The sequence below is a fragment of the Balaenoptera ricei genome, chromosome 5 (genome assembly GCF_028023285.1).
Source record: "Balaenoptera ricei isolate mBalRic1 chromosome 5, mBalRic1.hap2, whole genome shotgun sequence".
NCBI classification, from domain to species: Eukaryota; Metazoa; Chordata; class Mammalia; order Artiodactyla; family Balaenopteridae; genus Balaenoptera; species Balaenoptera ricei.
This window is the reverse complement of record NC_082643.1, coordinates 77,957,077-77,977,814: the sequence shown is the minus strand read 5'-3', so window position 1 is coordinate 77,977,814 and position 20,738 is coordinate 77,957,077. Positions and strand designations below refer to the sequence as shown.

At 39.2% G+C, this 20,738-nt stretch overlaps 1 protein-coding gene across 15 annotated transcripts in view; it reads left to right on the top strand.

The window, feature by feature from the left end:
* Window positions 1–20,738, top strand: part of N4BP2 (NEDD4 binding protein 2) — a 108,267-nt gene that overhangs the window by 877 nt on the left and 86,652 nt on the right. For 11 of the 15 annotated variants that reach the window (XM_059923147.1, XM_059923139.1, XM_059923142.1 and 8 more), the window contains exons 2-3: window positions 5,341–5,404; window positions 14,132–14,231. The gene's annotated coding sequence lies outside the window, so the exon portion shown is untranslated. Of the gene's footprint in view, window positions 1–5,032; window positions 5,166–5,340; window positions 5,405–14,131; window positions 14,232–15,936; window positions 16,037–20,738 lie in introns of all 15 variants that reach the window. The other 4 variants (XM_059923141.1, XM_059923143.1, XM_059923140.1 and 1 more) reach the window with 3 other exon arrangements.

The window sequence follows — 20,738 nt, the reverse complement described above, 5'->3', positions numbered from 1 at the left end:
AATCCCCGAACGTGGGGGGCCGGCGCGGGCAGTCCGGCCCGCGGGCCCGGTCGCCCGGACGGAAAGGAAGTGAGGCGTCGGTGAGAGGCGGGCCATGGCGCGCCGCCCGAGGTCGGGCGAAGGCGGGGGCCGCGGCCGCTTTCCCGGCCCCCCAGTCCCTGGCGGGCCTCCAGGCCCTTGACACACCCCTCTCGCCCCCAGTAGCTTCCCTGTCAGTTCCCGCCCGGACTTGACCTCGAGGCCCTCCGAGCGCCTTCGGCTTTTCCCAGGCGGATCCTTCTTGGAACTTCGGGCCACCCTCCCGAGCACGTAGTCCTAGCAGAGCTGTTTATTTACTCACTTCCAATCCAAACACAGCCTCTCCGCACGTTCCGAGTTTGGATACTGCGGGGAGGCATTCCCGGTTCCCGGTGTCTGTGCCGCTTGGATCGTCGTCCACACCCCCGCCCCCACTGCAACTTTGATCTTCGCTGGGTCCCTCCTAGAGCCCTACCGTGATCCGGACCCTCTCCTAGAGGTCCGTGTGGAAATCCGTCTTGGGTAGAGTGAGTCACTTGACCTGGGGCAGTTTATTTCTTAAGCTCTTGGTTAAAACGTGGTGTTTTTTGTTTTTGTTTTTTTCTCTCCGAAAGAAAGCTAGAGTAATTTAAAAAAAAAAAAGTGTAAACACCCGATCGCGCTCACTGTTGGCTTTAAAGAATCTTCTTTTCGGCAACAGTCTTTAGAACTAGGATCTGATATTTGTGGCACGGACAGGTTTGTACACATTCTCGCCATGCAGTGGTTGTAATGTCTCCATAGCACAGTTCTGACTTGAAGGTAGGATTGGCTGGTTTTTCTACTCGACATCTTTAAGCCAATCAAGAAGCGCTGCTTGCCTGGAAACTGGATAACTCAGAAAAGGTGGGGATTGGTTGAGCTCAGAGAAAAAAAATCCTGGACATGAACCTGGCTTCTCAGAAAAAACTGATTTGCAGCTGCCTCTCTTCCCCCACTTGAAAAAAAATGTTACCTTTTCATCTCAACAGCAGCCTTTTCATTCTGTTTTTATTATTTCCATACCTGTTTTTCTATCAAACGCCCAGCTCTCCTTTTAACTCATTTTAACTTTCATCCTTCAGTTTTCAATGAAAGAATCCTTAAACGCCTTAAGAAATGTAAACATCATGTGTTTGTGTTTTGATAATAAGCGTGGTTTGATTTTCTTACGTTGTCCGTTGTTAAAGGTCAGAAATTAAATCAACAATTTTTTGTTCCTGTGCCAGAGCCTTTATTATTCAAGTGGCTGTGCTAGGATGGGGGGCTGCCGTGATGGAGATTGTGAAAAGAATAGGAAAGAAGTGGCTGCTTTTCTACATGAATGCTACACTTTAGTTCATGAAAAAAGACTAACGTATAAAACAAACAAAACCCAGGACAAATCAGCATTTAGTACTTACCAGTGTCAGTTTGTGCACCTGTTGACTTCAGTTGCTTTGAAGGGGAGAGTAAAGAGGACCGAGCACTGGACTTCATAGAAAAAGTGGGCTTAAGTTATGGAATGTTTTTTTCTTTATTAAAGTAGGCATAGTATCTGTACACAATAGAGGCTAAATAAATATTATCAATGTAGGTGCATTTTTTTTAATACTATCTGAGGATTTTCCTTCTCTTAAAATCTCCCCTTTTTTTCTTGATTATCTATGGTTATGCACGTCTTTTGATATGTAAAGCAGTTAGAAGAGAGCTACCATCTTTGTCTTCCTTCTATTCAGCTTTTTATATGCAAACTCACATTCTAAGTCTTGGGAATAATCTTAGTTTGTCAGGTCAAACATTAAATCTTAGCAGATCACATTAAATACCTTTAGTAGTAGTTTTATTAGGAATTAAAGAAGAGATGGAATTTTTTTTTTTTTTATATTTATCATGCCAGTCTATGAGTAAGCCAAACGTCATTAGAATTATATCTGGGGCTTCCCTGGTGGCGCAGTGGTTGAGTATCCACCTGCCAATGCAGGGGACACAGGTTCGATCCCTGGTCTGGGAAGATCCCACATGCTGCGGAGCAACTAAGCCCGTGCGCCACAACTACTGAGCCTGCGCTCTAGAGCCCGTGAGCCACAACTACTGAAGCCCGCGCGCCTAGAGCCCGTGCTCTACAACAAGAGAAGCCACCGCAATGAGAAACCCGCGCACTGCAACGAAGTGTAGCCCCTTCTCGCCACAACGAAGCAGCAACGAAGGCCCAACACAGCCAAAAATAAATTAATTAAATAAATAAAATTTTTTAAAAAAGGAATTATATCTGGACTCTTGACTTTTAATAACAATTCTTCCATCTTTTATCGGATTTTTGTAGCCATACCATTTAATTTTATAATGTTACTTTCATAATACGATATAGTATTTAGTAGAATGAATTTCCCCTATGTGTCTTTAAAATTTTTTTTTAATATATCTGCTCTATTTATTAAATTTAAGAATTAGTTTGGGAGACTGACATGAATAATATTTAATTTTTCTGTTCTGAAGCAGGGTATCTTTTAAAAATTTTTTTCTTTTGTCTTTGAATTTGTTTCTTCCGCCTGTAGTGTCTTCACTGTTCTCCGTGTCCTCCTCCCCCTAAACTCTCTGCTAACCTACTTCAAGATTTAGGTGGTACATGTTGTAAAGTCTTCTTTCCTTCCTTCCCCCAGCAGAGATAATCACGTACTCATTGTATTACCTCTGAACCGTTATATACTTACTGCTATATTGAGCTACCTCCTCCCTAAAGTAACTGAGTTTCACTGAATTTTACTCAATTTTTTTTTCCCCTAACACTAGTCCCAAAGCTATAGTTGTATAGGTATTAAATAAATATTGGCATGAATAAAAGAGATATTTTACTTTAACAAATATTTCTCCCAGTTACTATGTGTATGCTGATAATTCTTATATCTCCAACCCAAAGCTCTTTCCTGATAACCGACTTGTATATCATCTACCTTCATGACATGTTCATTTGTATGCTCCCACAGGTAACTCAGACTGAGCATATCCCAAACTGTAGTTATTATCAACCTTCCCTCTCCCAGCCTCAAACCAAAAATATGAAACAAACTACGTCTTCTTTCTAGGGGAAGATTAAATGAGATAATGCATGTGTGCTAAGAATTCGGTAAATAGTAGGCGCTGCTAATAATAACTTGGCAGAAACATGGGCTATTCCTTTTCCTCTCTTTCTGGCTTCATATTCTGATTGATCACTGAGCCCTGTTGAATTCTTTCTCCTTAATATCTCTTGAATCTGTGCCTTTTCCTCTGTTCCCAAGACTAACATCCAATTCCATGGTTAGCATCATCTCTTACCTGGATTGCCGCAATAGCCTCCCAAGTGGTTATCCCTTCTTCCAGTCTTGCCTTCCAATCCACTTTTCCCACTGTAGCCAGAGTAATCTGCCTAACACATTTAAACCTGTAACTCCCCTGCTAAAAACTTTTTTTTTTTGGCCACACCGTGCGGCTTGTGGGATCTTAGTTCCCTTACCAGGGATCAAACCTGTGCGCCCCTGCAGTGGAAGCGCAGAGTCCTAACCACTGGACCGCCAGGGAAGTCCCAAAACATTTTTTTTTGTGACTTTTCATTGCCTTCAGGATAAAATCTGAACTTTTTTAAAAAAATTTTATTTATTTAATTAATTTATTTTTGGCTGCGTTGGGTCTTCGTTGCTGCGCACGGGCTTTCTCTAGTTGCAGCAAGAGGGGGCTACTCCTCGTTGCGGTGCGTGGGCTTCTCATTGCGGTGGCTTCTCTTGTCGCAGAGCATGGGCTCTAAGCGTGTGGTCTTCAGTAGTTGTGGCACGTGGGCTCAGTAGTTGTGGCTCGCGGGCTCTAGAGCGCAGGCTCAGTAGTTGTGGCACACGGGCTTAGTTGCTCCGTGGCATGTGGGATCTTCCCGGACCAGGGCTCGAACCCGTGTCCTTTGCATTGGCAGGCGGATTCTTAACCACTGTGCCACCAGGGAAGTCCCTGAACTTCTTAATTTGGCTTTCAGGATCATGATCTGGCATGTTTACTTCTTCATCCTCTGTCACTTTCTCCTTTTGCCCTCAATGTGCTGCTAGTCATAAACAGTTACTTGGATTTCTCCCTCAAGATGCCACGTTTGTTAAATCTAGGCCTGAGTACAGAAGCTTTCCTCTTGTCTGGAATGCCTTCCCTAGCTCCCTGCTTCCTTCCCCTTTGGTTTTGTTAGCTCATACTTATCTTTCAGGTCTCCATAGAGGTGATAACCTCTCTAGGGAAGCCAGCCCTCTACTTGTTTGCCTAGCATTCTACATTCTCATTGTAATTGCTTATTGTTATCTCACCATGTACTGGTTAGGGTGTAACAAAGAAAGAGGTAAATTGACTATCTTAAAAAATGGTGTGAGAGACTCCCCTGGTGGTCCAGTGGTTAAAACTCCATGCTTCCACGGCAGGGGGCACAGGTTTGATCCCTGGCCAGGGAGCTAAGATCCTGCATGCTGCGTGGCATGGCCAAAAAAAAAAAAAAAAAAAAAAAAAAAGATGTGATTTGCATAGAGTGTATTAAAAAGGGAATTAAATAGTAATTTTGGGGTTTACCTAGTAGGGAAGAGAAAGACATTATATCTGATAGATGAAAGTTTTCTAAGTAGGAAAGGCATACTAAGTAGGTCCTTTTACAGTTTCAGTGAAGTATACCTTTACATATAATTTCCATCTTATTCAGTTTCTCTGAATATTAGTTAGAGGTTATTAGTTAGGACTTTTTGGATTGCAAATAACAGATACAGTTTGAAATGGCCTATGGATGGAAAAGTTACTGGTTCAATAACCATATAACAGAAACTGTATGGATAGAGATGGCCATAAGGAGCTAAGGTGGGAATTTGCCCATAGTTAGATCCTTCCTGTAAATTTTTTTTTTTTTTTGGCTGCACCCCGCGGCACGTGGGATCTTAGTTCCCTGACCTGGGACCTGGCAGTGAAAGCACCGAGTCTTAACCACTAGTCCTAACCACTGGCGCCATCTCTCCTACTGCAGATACGCTTCTTCACAAAGTGGGACCTGGTTCCTGGCGCACAGGCTTACCTACTTAGAGACTCATGTCAGAGGATCTACATAGAGTTGCTCACATGCCTGTCCTTTGACCAGTTCCTGCAGCTGAGGGGATGAGGTACTATGCCTAGTTCAACCTACATCATGTGATGTGTTTACTTATATAGCCAGGGGTCTATTAGCAGGAATCAGGCCTCTGGTGGAGTAGGGGAGGAGAAGGAGTTCTGGGCAGACACAAAGAATATCCATTCTAAATCTTAACCACCCTTCTGACTTTCAATTTATTTTCCTAGATATTTTATTCATGGGAAAGAGATGCCCTGTATTATGGACCTGAGTATTCCAGGTACCGAAATGGTAAGTCCAGTATTTTAAAGAACTAAATTGACCTTTTGGTTTGTGCTGGCATATAACAAATATTTGTTAAGCTTTTGTTTGCTAAATAGAAACACATTGTGAGATGCTTATAGACTAGTAGTCTAAACACATAAATACAAAGGTGCTAAGGTAGAGGTGTATCTAGGATGCAGTGGCAGCTCTGTGTAAATCAGACTTTGGGATAGTGGAAAACTTTCCTGAAAGAAAGTTAATTGAGGCAAGAAATATGGGTTGGGTGGGAGGGAGTAGAGGGACTTTTGGGTAGAACATGTGTGAGGCACAGAGATGTGAGATGGGCCAGGGGCCCATCTATCTAATTATTTGGGAAACAAATAATTACATACAGGAGGAGTAGAGAGTACCTGGGGAGGAGTAGAGGAAGAGGACGGTAGGGGTAGGTAAGGGGCCAAATCATAGAAGTCCTTGAATGGTTTACCAAGGAGTTGGAACTTGATCTTGAAAGCTGTGGAGTCATTGAAACATTATAAGCTGGAACTCTCAGGCTTGAAGTGCCTGTGTAACATCCAAGTGGATATGTCTGTCAGGCAGATCTCGGAGAGACAGCAGTGAGCGGTCCTGAAGAGAGATCTTAGTTCTCTGCCCAGGAGTTGAATCTGGGTAGCCTGGAAGAAAACCAGGAATCCTAGCTGCTAGACCACCAGGGGCTAGAGGCTAGAAGCAAAGAGGCCCTGGCTCTTGCCCCTGTTTGAAAGCAGGAATGTTTCAAGGAAGCAAAAACTGTAAAAACCGGTACAAATTTTGTTATTAGAGACACAACACAACAAGTGGGAGAGCACACAGAAAAACTGTTTGTTTATTTAAGCCTGAAGCAAGGCAGAAATATACACCTGGAGAGAAAGGGTATGAGTCTCTTCTTTAATGAGGAGGAGTGCAGTACAGAGGTGATTTAAATCACTTATATGGGACGGTCCTTGCAGGTCTTTGTTTATTTTAGGCCAATAATCTTGTTTCTTTTTTCACATCTGACCTGTCCTAGGACTCTCCCCAGCATGGGTGCGCAACTTTTTGCTGAGGTGGATTCCACCGCAGAAGGCTGCTGGGGGTATGTCCACACTTATTATGGGGTGGCGCCCCCTCCCTTTTTTGACCCCTCAAGGAGCCTTCCTGTGCATGTGCAGACAGGGAAGTTTTTGTCATCCTCAGGAGCGGTCATCTTATCTCTTTACGTCAGCAAAGCTCAGCTCTTGCCACTAACTTTGTCCTTGGAGTGTCTAGGGAAAACAAAGCTTCAATTTTACTCCACTTGACAAACACCAGCTGTCTAGCCCAGGGGCCCGTCTATCTCCTATCTCAAGGCAGTTAACTATATGGGAGTTTGGGAGAGAATTCTTGACTGGAGTCATAGGGACTGAAGCCATGGATTTGGATGGGCCTAGAAAAAGGTGGTGGAGCAGAAGGTTGGGAACAGAACCCAGGGTAACAATGACACTGAAAGAGTCAAAGAGCAGGAGAAAAGCAATCAATGAAGGAGACTGAGAAGGGGCAGCCAGGGAAAAACCAGTAGATGCAGGCGTCAGATTGCCTTGGATCAAGAAGTCAACAGAAAGTGGGAAGTTGAAACAATAAATTGTAAACTGCTTTTATTTTAAGGAACTGAAACTGTCTAGGAAATACTGGGAGTTTGGATAGTCTGAGTTAAGAATTCTCTTCATCGTTATCAATTGATAGTCTGAGTTAAGAATTCTCTTCATTGTTATCAATTCAGGGTGTATTGAGAAACCAAATTTCAAACAGTTTTTCCGCTACAGGAGTTTGAACTTTTTAGAATTAGAATTTTTAAAGATAGGGAGGAGAGGATGGAGGCTTTTTGGAGGGTGGTAGTTGGTAGGAAAGAAGTGGCTGAATAGGACATGGATATGGTTTATGTACAATCAGTCATATTGGGGTGTACAGAACACCTAGTAGAGTATTCTGCGTATAGTTTCTGGAGCTATAAAGATTCAGTAAATCTATTTTATCAGGAGACCTAGAGTTGATAAATGATGGTGTAATTGTAATTAAATTTATACTTCTTGGGATTTCTATTTGTGATTTTTCTTTTCTGTTCTATTTCTGACTTCACCTCTCTTGAGTGAACATTTTCTTTCCCTTCTCTTACATTTGTTTTTCTTTGTAGTTAAACCCCTTATAGATTTTTAAAAAATTGTAACATATAACAAAATCTATCATCTTAACTATTTTTAAGTGAACAGTATAGTAGTGTTAATAATACAGTAAGTCCCCTACATATGAACAAGTTCCATTCTGAGAACGTGTTCATAGGTCCAACAAAGTTAGCCTGGGTACCCAACTAACACAATCGACTGTATAGTACTGTAATATAATAGATTTATAATACTTTTCACACAAATAATACATAAAAAAACAAAAAAGGTAAACATTTTAAATCTTACAGTACAGTACCTTGAAAAGTACAGTAGTACTGTACAATAGCTGGCATACAGGAGCTGGCATCCAGTGAACAGGCAAGAAGGTTTACTGACTGGAGGAGGGGGAGGAGGTGGGAGATGGTAGAGCTGAAGGATTCTCAGCAATAGGAGACAGAGGGCAAGCTGTAATTTCACTCACGCCTTACTTGATTGGACATGCGAGCACACGTTTGCATCTTTGGAAGTTCGCAACCAGAAGGTTTGTATGGAGGGGACTTACTGTATATACATGGTTAATACAACAGGTCTCTAGAACTTTTTCATCTTGCAGAACTGAAACTCTTTACCCATTGAACAACCCCGCCTCCCCCACCTCACCTCTAGCCCCTGGCATCTGTCATCCTACTTTGTAAGAGTTTGACTACTATATTTGTTTATTGAGGTATAGTTAATGGACAATATTATATGTTTCAGGTGTACAACATAGTGATTGACCATTTTTAAAGGTTATACTCCATTTATAGTTATTATAAAATATTGGCTATAGTCCCTGTGTTGCACAATATATCCTTGTAGCTTATATATATATATATATTTTTTTTTTTTTTTTAACATCTTTATTGGAGTATAATTGCTTTACAATGGTGTGTCAGTTTCTGCTTTATAACAAAGTGAATCAGTTATACATATACATATGTTCCCATATCTCTTCCCTCTTGCATCTCCCTCCCTCCCACCCTCCCTATCCCACCCCTCTAGGTGGTCACAAAGCACCGAGCTGATCTCCCTGTGCTATGTGGCTGCTTTCCACTAGCTATCTATTTTACGTTTGGTAGTGTATATATGTCCATGCCACTCTCTCACTTTGTCCCAGCTTACCCTTCCCCCTCCCCGTATCCTCAAGTCCATTCTCTAGTAGGTCTGCATCTTTATTCCTGTCTTGCCCCTAGGTTCTTCTGACCATTTTCTTTTTTTAGATTCCATATATATGTGTTAGCATATGGCTTGTAGCTTATATTATACATAGTAGTTTGTACCTCTTAATTCCCTACACCTATCTTGCCCCTCACCCCCTTCCCTCTCCCCACTGGTAACCACAGATTTGTTTTCTATATCTGTGAATCTGTTTCTTTTTGTTATATTCATTAGCTTGTTTTATTTTTTAGATTTCACATGTAAGTGGTATCATACAGTATTTGTCTTTCTCTGACTTATTTCACTTAGCATAATATCCTCCAAGTTTATCCACGTTGTTGCAAATGGCAAAATTTCATTCTTTTTTATGGCTGAGTAGTATTCCATTGTGTACATCTTCTTTATCTATTCATCTGTTGATGGACACTTAGGTTACTTCCATATCTTGGCAATTGTAAATAGTGCTGCTGTGACCACTGGGGTGCATCTATCTTTTCCAATAAATGTTTTCATTTTTTCTCACATATACCCAGGAGTAGAATTGCTGGGTCATATGGTAGTTCTAGTTTTAGTTTTTTGAGAAACCTCCATACTGTTTTCCACAGTGGCTGCACCAATTTACATTCACGAGGGTTCCCTTTTTTCCACATCCTCACCAACATTTGTTATCTGTGTTTTTTTTTTTAAATTAAAAAAAAATTATTTATTTTATTTATTTGTTTTTGGCTGTGTTGGGTCTTCGTTGCTGCATGTGGGCTTTCTCTAGTTGAGGCAAGTGGGGGCTACTCTTTGTTGCGAAGTGCGGGCTTGTTGCAGTTGCAGAGCACGAGCTCTAGGCGTGAGGGCTTCAGTAGTTGTGGCACACGGGCTCAGTAGTTATGGCTTGTGGGCTCTAGAGCACAGGCTCAGTAGTTGTGGCACATGGGCTTACCTGCTCTGCAGCATGTGGGATCTTCCCGGACCAGGGCTCGAACCCATGTCCCCTGCATTGGCAGGCAGATTATTAACCACTGCACCACCAGGGAAGCCCCTGTGTTTTTTTTGATGATAGCCATTCTGACAGGTATGAGGTGACATCTCATTTTTTTTTTTTTAAGTCTTTATCAAATTTGTTACAATATTGCTTCTATTTTATTTTTTTAATGTTGTTAGCCTTTTAATTATAGATTTAATTTTTTTTTTTTGTTTAATAACAGAGGTCTTTAAAGTATTTGTTTATTTATTTATTTTTATGGCTGTGTTGGGTCTTCGTTTCTGTGCGAGGGCTTTCTCCAGTTGTGGCAAGCGGGGGCCACCCTTCACCGCGGTGCGTGGGCCTCTCACCACCTGCTTCTGTTTTATGTTTTGGTTTTTTGGCAGCAAGGCATGTGAGACCTTAGCTCCCTGAGCAATCAAACCCGCACCCACCCCCTGCACTGAAAGGCGAAGTCTTAACCACTGGACCGTCAGGGAAGTCCCTCATGTGGTTTTAATTTGCATTTCTCTGATGATTAATGATGTTCCGTTGGCCATCTGTATGGAACTTGACTACTTTAGATACCTCATATAAGTAGAATCATACACTATTTGTCTTTTTGTGACTGGCATATTTCACTTAGCATAATGTCCTCAAGGTTCATCTATGTTAGAGCATATGACAGGATTTCCTTCTTTTTAGAGGCTGCATAATATTTCATTATGTATATGTGTATGTGTGTATCCCACATTTTCTTTCTTTTTTTTTTTCTTTTTCTTTCTTTTTCTTTCTCTTTATTTGGCTGCATCGGGTCTTAGTTGTGGTACGCAGGCTTCTCTCTAGTTGTGGCGCGCGGGCTCCAAAGTGCGAGGGCTCAGTAGTTGCAGTGTGCAGACTTAGTTGCCCTGTGACATGTGGGATCTTAGTTCCCTGACCAGGGATCGAACCTGCGTCCCCTGCATTGGAAGGCAGATTCTTAACCACTGGACCACCAGGGAAGTCCTTCCCACTTTTCTTAATCCAGTTTTCTATTGATGAACATTTAGGTTGCATGAACTTTTTTTAACATTATTTATATGTTCTTCTGTATCAACTAGTCTGCTGTCAACTCCTTGTGTGTATTTCATTTCAGTTATTGTATCTTTCAGCTCTTACTGGTTCTTTTTTATATTTTCTTGTTTCTTGTTAAAATTCTCACTGTGTTCATCTCAATTTTTTCCAAGTTCAGTTAGCATTCTTATTACTGATGCATTGAACTCTTTATCTGGTAAATTATTTATCTGTTTCATTGGCTGTTTTTTTTTTTTTTCCCCAGGGTTTTTTTTTTTCTTATTTTTTCATTTGAAAGAAATCCCTTTGTCTTCTCATTTTGTTTAACTCACTCTGTCTCTATGAAATTAGGATACCTATCCGGGTCTTGAAGGGGTGTCCTCTGCATGTGAGTATGGGTCACATCTTCCTCCAGGGTGTGCTGGAAGCTATCACCTTGGTGTGAGGTGGGACTAGAGATTGAGAGGCTAGAACCAGAGCCAGGTGTGAACTGGGGCTTCTCCCATGTTCAGTGGCCATCACCACCCTATTATGGGCATTGTCAGGTCCCAAGGTGTTGGAGTTAGAAATCCTGAGGGTCGGGTCCTAGCTGGTCTGTTCTCTCTAAGTGTGCACTCTCCCCATGCTTGGCAATGGGGAGCAGCATTGAAGCAAGAGGAGCTGTATCATGTGCCTGGTCCAGGCTGGGACACACGCTGGGACAGTTCTAGTATGCCAGTCACAGCTCAAGACAGCTCCCTATCCACCATCTCCATGAGCACTAGCAATGGCTGCCCTTATCCCTTTCAGTACAGTGCTGGGCCCAAGTTGGTTCTGTCCCCCAAGTGTGAGATTGCGTGGACTTTTAATTTGCCTCTACCTCTTGACTATTGTGAATAATGCTGCAGTGAACATGGGTGTGCAAATATCTCTTGGAGATCCTGTTTTCAATTCTTTTGGACGTATGCACAAAAGTGGGATTGCTATTTTTACTTTTCTGAAGAATCTCCATACCGTTTTTCATAGTAGCTGCACCGTTTTACATTCCCACCAACAGTACACAATAACTTTATTTGTTTATTTGGCTGTGTTGGGTCTTTGTTGCTGTGCGCAGGCTTTCTCTAGTTGCGGCGAGTGGAGGCTACTCTTCGTTGCGGTGCTCCGGCTTCTCATTGCGGTGCCTTCTTTTGTTGCAGAGCACGGGCTCTAGGCATGTGGGCTCAGTAGTTGTGGCTCGTGGCTCTAGAGTGCAGGCTCAGTAGTTGTGGTGCACGGGCTTAGTTGCTCTGCAGCATGTGGGATTTTCCCGGACCAGGGACTGGACCCATGACCACTGCATTGGCAGGTGGATTCTTAACCACTGTGCCACCAGGGAAGTCCCCACAATAACTTAAAACTTTTTTTTTTTTTTCCCTCAAGGTTGCTTTGGCTATTTGGGGTTCTTCTCTTGATTTTTATCCTTTAAAAAATTTTCTTTCATTTTCTTCCTTCCCTTACCACATGATTGAATTTTTCTTTTTCTTAGAACACATATGTAACCAGATATAACCTTTAAAATATGGAGTGTGCCCTGCTTTTATTAAAACTTGGTATATTTGAATTCAGAATTTCAAATTAAGGGTTGGTATTTGAATTTAAAAAGGATTTTTTACTTTGTAGAGGTAAACAAACCAGTTTACTTGAAGCATGGTACATATTAAAAATTTTATTAGCAAAATACATGGACATATATATAGAAAAGTAGACTAGTACATTGAACTCATGTAAACCCACCTCCTAGATTTAATGATTACTAATATTTTGCTACATTTGCTTTATATATTTGTATATTTCTATGTATATATAAATTTCCTGAGCGTTTTAAAAGTAAATGGTGACAAATGAGGGTTTTTTTCTTTTTGTGTACTATACACTTGTGTTATAAATGTTATATATATTTTGAACTTTGATAATTTCATTTAAGGATTTAGCTTGAAATTTACTCTTTTAAAAATTCATAAGACGTATTATCTTTGACATATCTTCCAGGAAAAGGATATTCTCCTATATAACCACAAAACCATTATCATTCCTAGCAAAATTATTAATAATTCCCTAATATATAATACTTGTACCATATTCAGATTTCTCTAATTGTTCCAAAAACATCTTTTATTGCCTTTAAAAAAAATAGAAAATCTAGTCAAGAGCTACCCATTGTATCTGGCTGTCTCTTGAGTCTTTTTTAATTATAGAACTGTCTCTAACCTACCCACCCCCTTTACCACCCTCCCTCCCCTTCCCCATAATATAGATTTGTTGGCTCTGTTGAGAATGTCTGACATTTTGTATTGCTGTTAGTTTCTTCATGGTCAGTATAACTTTTTCCTCTATCCCCTATATTTCATATAAACTGGGAGTGAGATTTAAAAGTGTTTCAGATTCAGGTTAAACATTTTTGGAAGAGTAGTTCATTTAGCAATGCTGTGTACTCATATTGTTTCACGTACAGGCATGTAATGTTTAGTTGTCCCACCATTTGGATGCTGTTTGATCACCAGGCCAAGGTGATGACAACCAGATCGTTTTATTGTAAAATTATGTTTGTCTTTTTATATCTTGCAAATAATCTGTGGCATGGTACTTTGGCACCAGGTATGTCTCTATCAACCTTTCACCTAATGATTTTAGCCTTCATTGATGATTGTTGGTGATTCTTTTTTTTTTTTTTTTAAAGAAATCTCCATTTTTTAATTAATTAATTAATTAATTTATGGCTGAGTTGGGTCTTCGTTTCTGTGTGAGGGCTTTCTCTAGTTGTGGCAAGTGGGGGCCACTCTTCATCGCGGTGCGCGGCCCTCTCACTATCGCGGCCTCTCCTGTTGCGGAGCACAGGCTCCAGACGCGCAGGCTCAGTAATTGTGGCTCACGGGCCCAGCCGCTCCGCGGCAAGTGGGATCTTCCCAGACCAGGGCTCGAACCCGTGTCCCCTGCATTGGCAGGCGGATTCTCAACCAGTGCGCCACCAGGGAAGCCCTGTTGGTGATTCTTGATCAGCTATTTAATTATGGTTTACGATATGGTAATTAGTTTTAGATCCTATTACATAGTAGTCTTCAATAAAGAAGGTTTCCCTCATCAATTAGGGCTATTTTGTTGCCTTGAAATAATGTTCTACTTAAAAGGCAGAATAAATGCTTAGTTCTTTCCCTTTATATAACCATTTCCAGAGTGTAATAGTCACCTCTAATGGCGGTGGATGAAGTCGGTCTTTTTTCTTTACTTTGTGGTTTTCTCTTTGGAATATGATATATATCTATATTATAAATATTGTATATATTTTGGACTTTGATTTCATTTGGGATTACTGTTTGATATAAATTTGCTTTTGTTACATATGTATATAATATATCATAATTTACATTTTTTTTTTAATAGTAAGAAGACATTATGTTGGATAACAGGAAGAGCTGTAGAGTTTGCAGGTGTCAACTGTGGCCTTAATAAGCACATTGATAGCATCAGTGATAGACAGATGGTAAGTTTATTAAAGTCTAGAGTGAGTATATTTTACACATAGGTTTTCAAGCTTTTATTTACATATTTGAGTGATTAAAGAAATCTCATAAGAAGGAAAATGTAATCACCTATTTTGTTACTAGAATTTCTCAAAGAGCTTGTGGTTGCATAAAACATGCTGACCCAAGAAGTCTAAAGAACTGTATTGTGGTTTTCCCATTTAATGTGTGTTTTGGTGTCTTTGCTTCTAAAATACCACTTCTCACTCCTTCATATTTTACATAGTTTAGCCGTCCACAAATATTTTTTGTGCACCTATTTTATGGATGGGACTATGACTAAATCCCAAATTGGAGTAGTATGTATCATAATCTGTGTTCTCAAGGAACATGGCTAATTGGGGAAATAAACACATACAGATGAAAATATGTCAGTAAAACCAACAATGTGAGAATCTAAAATATCTAAGGAAGATGAGTACTGGTAGTAAGTAATGAAGGAATATAGAAAGTGTTGAAGAATTGTAGAGAAATACACTTCCTGCCATTCTTTGGCCCAAAGCTGTATACGGTTCAGCAACTGGCTTTTCCCCTTAAGAATATGTCTCAGAGATCTTTCTGGTTTCTACATTATACCTTCAACTTTTTCATAGCTGCATAGTATTCCAAAGCATGATATATTTTTTTTTTTGCCATAATTTATTTAACCATTCTTTATCAATAGTTAGTATGTCTTCAGTTATTACTTATAATAGTTCTTATGATGGATGCATTTTAAGATTATTGGTTACCTTAATTTGGTTACATTTTCTATAAATACTGTCTTTTTTAGTGACACACCCTTTGGTACCTTGATGAGATTTAGTATCTGCCTTCAGCTTATCAAGTCTACTGACTTAAACTCATCTTGTAGGTAACTTAATCCCCAGTAAAGATTGATTGTATTGGTTCTTGGTAGCAGTTGTTTCTGAGAGAGATGTTTTCTGATCTTGTCTGGGATTGTGCCATGTTTGAGTCTTCTAACTTCCCTATATGTTCCTTATAGAGAGATGATTTTTGTTTTCGTTCCTTTTATGCTGGTTTTAAAGAGCTAAAATACTATTGATATATTTGATTGTTAGTATCAGTTTTCTTAGGCCTGTTATTTCTAGTTGGTTGATATTGAGTATTAAATAGAATATCTTTCTTGACTGTTATAGAAATTTATTTCTAGATATTTTTCCATAAAGGTAAGTTCTTTAAAATTACTAGCCCATATAATATATGCATGTAACAGATTTATTCATAAAATGATACAGGAAAATTTTTAAGTATTAGGACTGTGTTGATGATGTAGTTTTTAGTAGGAAAGTTTTTTCCTGAAGTGGTGTTTATTGGTGTATCCACTTTAATGGCAGTACTGACCATTACCATACCACTGTTAGAGTTCATGTTCACTTCTACTACTATTTATAGAGTTCATGTTCACCCTGAATTTTTTTTTAATGGTTAAAAGAACATATATCCTTATCTGTTAAAAAAAAAAAAAGAACTAGAGTTAATAAGACCTCTGCTTATCATGCTGAAATATTTTAATGATAATCTGTGAGCAAGTATGTATTGGTTAGCTTCTCTCAGGTTAAAACTGAATAATAGAGGTAGAAGAGCTTGGAAAATGTGTATATGAAATTTATATATATATTCATGGTATCACTATTAATAACAATTTATATTATTTGTTTTTAGGTTCTTCATTTGAGAACCAGCCCTTTCACATTTCTCCATAATATATCAAACCTTCTTACCCATCCTAATTTCCCATATCCTTTTAGAATATTTAGGTCAGGTATGTATATGAAGAAGCTACACAAGCTTGTTTAAACTAGTGTATTAATAAGGCCTTCTTTATGGAAAAATGAAGATATATAAGATCAGGTGACAAAAGTTAAGTGTGAACATTACTTAAGTGAATAAATAGGATTGAAGTAAACTGGATCTACAGAGCGATTGGGAGGTAGTGTCAGCTATGTATGTTTTTATACTTAAGAGTTTCTTCCCTATACCGGTTGGTTACGTAAACTGCCTATATGTTTAGATCCTTTTCCATATAGGTAGGCACAATAAAAAAAAGGGGTGGAAGGATATATAGTTTGCAAGCTGGAGGAAGTGTATAGGGAAGTCCAAGATTCAGCTTTAATTGATAATAGTGGTTGTTTTTTCCCGTGATGATGAAAGAATGTATATATTATAGATTATTTAGAAGATGCAAAAAGTAGTTTATAAAAAGTAGATTAAAAAAGTAGCAGTTAGGGGCTTCCCTGGTGGCGCAGTGGTTGAGAATCTGCCTGCTAATGCAGGGGACACGGGTTCGAGCCCTGGTCCGGGAAGATCCCACATGCCGCGGAGCAGCTGGGCCCGTGAGCCACAACTGCTGAGCCTGCGCGTCTGGAGCCTGTGCTCCGCAACAAGAGAGGCCGCGATAGTGAGAGGCCCGCGCACCGCGATGAAGAGTGGCCCCCGCTTGCCGCAACTAGAGAAAGCCCTCGCACAGAAACGAAAACCCAACATAGCAATCAATCAATCAATAAATCTTTAAAAAAAAAAAAAAAAAAAAAAAAAAAAAAGTAGCAGTTAAAAATAAAGTTACCATTACCCAGGATTTCCTTTCCAATCTAATATAGTCCAGTCCCATTTAGGTGTCTGTATAAATTATATTCAGTTTTGGGTCTTGCTTTCTTTTTTAACATAGTTTTTTTAAAAAAGTCTAGTTAATATTATCCAAAATATAGTCTTTAATGGCTGTATAAAATTCCATCTTATGAATCTACAGGGATATTGTATCTAGTAGAGTCTAGCAAACCTGGGTTCAGATCCCAGTTTTGCTACTTAAGAGCCTTAAGCCTGATAACTTACTTTTTCTAGTCCTTAGTTTTCTTACTTGTGAAATAGGCATAATATTAATTACTGTTTTAAGAATTAAGTAGAATCATGATCTTAACATTCTAGCTGGCATATGTTAAGTATTTAATACATTGTACTTACCATCATCAGAAAGTTTTTTATCATTTCTTTTTCACGAAATATTTAGTTGTTTTCCATTTTTCTTTGTAAAAAGTTACAGTATTTTGAACATCTCTATATAAATATTTATGTAAATCTGTGATTATTTTTTATGATGAGTTCCTAGAAGTAGAATCAAAAAAATGGGTCAAAAATATAAGTAACCTAAAATTTCTTGATACATAGTCAGTGCCATTTTGCTTTTCAGAAAGGTTATACCAGTTTACACTCATCACAATGTATAAGAATTTTTATTTTACTCTAACCTTGCTAACACTGGCTATTGTCATTTTAAAAAATTATGTTTTATTTCATAGGCAATATAAAAATGTTTTAATCCTATATTATCTCTTTTAATTTGGTTTTATTAATGAGGTTAAACTTTTTAATGTTTATTGAGTATTTCTGTTTCTTCTTAGAATTCTGTACCTATTGCTTTCTTGTTCTTGGTTCTTCTTCCCTGCCTTAATCCTTTATTCATCAAACGAAATTTATTGAGTGCTTACTATGTGTTAGACATTGTTTTAGTATTGGTATTTAATTTTGATATTTACTATCGTTTAGTTTAGTGATGGCAATGCAGGAGTGAACAGAATTGACAAAAACATTTTTTTTCAAAGAGCTTACTTTTAGTGTCAGGGTATACAGGCATTAAACAAAATAAACATCTAAATTATAGAGTGATAACTGCTTTGAAGCAAAAAATAATGAAAGGGAGATGGAGAGAACTCTGTGTGCGCACGATTTTACACTGGGTGGTTAGGGAAAGCCTCACTACAAAGGTGCCATGAGTAAAGTCTTGCAAAAAGCAAGTCAGATACATATCTGGGGGGTGGGGAGGAGTGCATTTCTGGCTAAGAATCAAGTGTAAGGGCAGTGAAGCAGGAGAGTACTGGGTGAGTTTAAGAAAGAGCAAGAGGGAGAGTAGCAAGAAATGATTAGAGAGAGTTATTAGGGAACCAGACTGTTTAGGATTGTAACTAGGCCATTTTAAGAACCTGGGCTTTTACTCTGCATGAGATGCAGAGCTATTGGAGGTTTTAAAGCAAAGGAGTGACCTGATTTGACTTATGATCTACTGATTCAATGCAGTCCCTGTCAGTGTACTGTCTGACTTTTGCAGAAATTGACGAGCTGACTCTAAATTTCACATGGAAAATGCAAGGGGCCCGGAATTGCAAAACAGTCTTGGAAAAGGAGAACAAAGTTGGAAGACTCACATTTCCTAATTTTAAGACTTACTGCGAAGCACAATAATCAGGACAGTGTGATACTGGCATAAGAATAGACATACAGATGAATGAAATAGAACTGAGAGTCAAGCAATAAACTCTTATTCTCATGGTCAGTTGATATTCAGCAAGGGTACCAAGACCATTCAATGGGGAAGGAATAGTATTTTCAACCAATGGTGATGGGACATCTGGATATCCACATGCAAAAGAATTAACTTGGACCCCTGTCTTACACCATATACAAAAATTAACTCAAAATGGATTGAAGACCTAAATGTAAGAGCTAAAACTACAAAATTCTTAGAAGAAAGCATGGCACATATCTTTGTGACCTTGGTTTAGGCAATGGTTTCTTAGATAGGACACCAAAAGTGTAAATGACAAAAAAATAAATAAATTCATCAAGATAAAAAATATGCTTCGAAGCACACCATCAAGAAATTGAAAAAGACAACCCACAGAATGGGAGACAATATTTTATATTTGATAAAGGACTTGTATCCAGAAATATAAGGAACTCTTAAAGCTCAGTAATGTAGACAAGTAACCCTTAAATTTAAAAATGGGCAAAGGATCTGAATAGACATTTCTTCAAAGAAGATATACGAATGCCAATAAGCACATAAGTGATGGTCAACGTTAGTTATTAGGGAAATGCAAGCTAAAGCCACAATGAGATACCATTAGGATGGCCATAGTCAAAAAGAGGGACAATAACAGGGGTTGGTGAGATTGTAGAGAAATGGGAATCCCCATACAATACTGGTAGAAATTGAAAATGGTGCAGCCACTTTGGGAAGCAGTCTGGCACTTCCTCAGAAGGTTAAACATAGAGTTACCACATGATCTGAATATACATTGAATTTAGAAATGGCAAGATTTGCTGAATGATTAAACATGAGGTGTGAGGGAAAGAGGAGGCAAAAATGACTCAGTTTTTTTGGCCTCAGCAACTGGAAACTGCTCTTGCTGCAGTTGAGAGGATTGTAGTTAGGGGGGTCTGCAGTGGAGGATCAGAAGATCACTTAGACACGCTTGGCTTGAGATGTCTATTGGATACACAAAGTGGAGATGTTCAGTGGGTAGTTTGGTGTGGGTATGGAGTCAGGGAAGAGGTGCAGATTGGAAAAGTAAATTAGTTAGCATTTTGTTAGTGTTTAAAGCCATGGAGAGATCACCAAAGGAGTAAGCCTGGAAACGCTCCACTGTTTCCAAATTGAGTGATGAGGAAATCCTGAGAGTGGCACTGTCCTGAGAAGGAGATAATATTGTTAAAACGTTCTTTGGAGGAGGGATTTATCAGCTGAGTAAGTGCGGCTAATAGGTCTAGACCATTAGATTTAATTTTATTTTCTCGATGTTGGTGTTAAAGAGATATACAGTCTGGCAACCTTGCTAAATTATCTGGGTAATCCAACAGATAATCTGTAAATTCTTTTGGATTTCATATGCACTCAATTTTAGTGTCTGTGAATAACGATGGTTCTATTTCTTCCTTTCCAATCTTTAGAACTTTTGTTTCCTTTTCAAGTCTTAATGCTCTGGCCATGAGCTCTGGTACAATGTAGTTGATTATATGACTTTTCTTCTTTATTTTGTTAATATCAGGAATTGCATTGGTTGACTTTCAAATATTTTTTAAAATTAATTAATTAATTAATTTTATTTTTGGCTGTGTTGTGTCTTTGTTGCTCACGTGGGCTTTCTCTAGTTGCGGCGAGCAGGGGCTACTCTTCGTTGTGGTGCATGGGCTTCTCATTGCAGTGGCTTCTCTTGTTGTGGAGCACGGGCTCTAGGCGTGCGGCCTTCAGTAGTTGCAGCGTGTGGGCTCAGTAGTTGTGGCTTGCGGGCTCTAGAGCGCAGGCTCAGTAGTTGTGGTGCACGGGCTTAGTTGCTCTGCGGCATGTGGGATCTTCCCAGACTAGGGCTCGAACCCATGTTCCCCTGCATTGGCAGGCGGATTCTTAACCACTGCGCCACCAGGGAAGCCTGACTTTCAAATATTTTGACAACCATATATTCTTAAAATAAATTCAGATTAGTGATGCATTATTCTTATCAGTCACTAATATAATTTTTGTATTTTATGTAACATCACTCATAATTTATGTATTACTACTTTAATATTTTGTTTAGGAATTTTGTATCTATTTTCATGAGTGAAATAGGCTTGTAATTTTTCTTTTAATAACCTTGCAGAGTTATCAGGTTATATTGATCTCATAAAATGAGTTGGGAAGTGTTTCTTCTTTT